The 1,590-nt window shown below is 40.5% G+C and overlaps 1 long non-coding RNA gene across 1 annotated transcript; it reads right to left on the reverse strand.

The window, feature by feature from the left end:
* Positions 1 to 377: 377 nt before the first annotated feature.
* LOC109486725 lies at positions 378 to 1,587 on the reverse strand. The gene is made up of 3 exons (XR_002141215.1): positions 1,522 to 1,587; positions 1,211 to 1,275; positions 378 to 674 (listed from the first exon to the last, which is right to left on the reverse strand). It is a non-coding gene; the product is annotated as an uncharacterized LOC109486725 (long non-coding RNA).
* Positions 1,588 to 1,590: the final 3 nt, after the last annotated feature.

Consider the following 1,590-nt stretch of genomic DNA (forward strand, 5'->3'; position numbering starts at 1 on the left):
ATCATCGAAACTTTTTGGCGACGCCTCAGGGGCGGAGGCATTTTTACAGTATATTACGATCAAGCTGAAAGAATTTAGAAAATTTTACGAATGCATTCCCTGGGGAATTGGTTTTGAGGTAGCGTCCGGCCTTATGTCTTCGGACCCAGCAGGAAAGGCCTAATATGTTACCATGCATGCAAAAAGCACCTTTTCGGGCAAACTGTGCCTTTTTGCACACAGAAAATTAATGATTATCTTTATTGATATTTCAAATATGTTTTCTTCTATCAAGAAAGAACAAATTTTGTTGCTCATAAGAAAGAACAAGGTGCAGCATATTCAAGCTTATAATGCTTCAAATATGTTTTTAGTTTCAACTATATGATGCTGGTCGTTTTTTTATAACTTACCTGTGTGATACATGTAATAGTGATGTTTTGTGTAAGGAATTTTATTCACTTGTGTGTTTTCTATGTAACACACAATGTATGCATGTTTGTGTCAGTCTTGCTTTTTTATTATTTTTTTCTTTGCTTTCACGATGCTGTTGCATTCAGCTGCAGTGCTTGTTTTTCAACTTTCTTGCGTGAAAAACATGAATGCACACCCCAATCCTTCCACGACTGGGTTTCGTGCTAGCCAGTAAATTCCTGCTGTAGTCTGCATCTCAGGGTGGACATGCCGAAGTCTGCCTGTGGTATAAAGAGAGAAAAGAGCAATGAAGCGGACACATAAATACACCCTTTTCTGGCAATGAAATTTGCGACATCATGAAGTATACATGCCGTGTGAGATTTTCTGCTGCCAGGTAATACATGTATATATAATTTCATTATGACTAGCATATGTGCCAGACCCTAGCACTTAGAACAAGGAGCTTACCTCCTCGCTTAGGAGAAAGAAAGTGTTTTTTCTGAGTCTCTCGATCGGGCATCTATATCGCCCAACACGCCCCAGTTTCGGAGCTGGCATCCTTCTTCAATTTATCTAGAGTATCTATTCTCGGTTCTGGGCGTGTGGTTTCCCCGACTGAATGGAGTATCGTGTCACAGGGCCTGGCACCCAGGCTACACTGTTTTCCCAGCAATGACATCATAGTAAACATGTTACCGTATTTCAAAAGTCACACAGCTTATTGTGAAAGAAGTACTATATAGAGATGCGAACATTGCTTAACCATCGTGATTATGAACACTATTGCATAAAATAAGGATGGTTAGGCACTCACCTGGTATTTTGTTCCACTTTTTGATTGTATTCTTGAGTAACTGTTGTGTTTGTCGTCATGTAGAGCTGAAAGAAACAATGTAGTACTGGTTAGCGAAGTTTGTTGCATGCTAGGGTCGCGTTATTCAGCATAGTTCTTCAGCGTTCAGCGTGACCACGATGTGAAACTTGGACCTTATTATGTTGGGATGTCAGCAGGTAAACTACACATATGTACAGAATACGCGGAAATAATATCAACTTGCAATTGTGTGAATAGTATTATTGTTAAAACCAAAATGGCGTTGACCTAGAGATGAGTATATGACGTACTGAAACCTTCTCCGTGCACTGAGATGGTCTCCACTGTTCGGAACCCCGAGTCGTTGGCAGGTGCGGGCA

The sequence above is a fragment of the Branchiostoma belcheri genome, unplaced genomic scaffold (assembly GCF_001625305.1).
Source record: "Branchiostoma belcheri isolate BF01 breed outbred unplaced genomic scaffold, Haploidv18h27 scaffold82, whole genome shotgun sequence".
Lineage (NCBI taxonomy): Eukaryota > Metazoa > Chordata > Leptocardii > Amphioxiformes > Branchiostomatidae > Branchiostoma > Branchiostoma belcheri.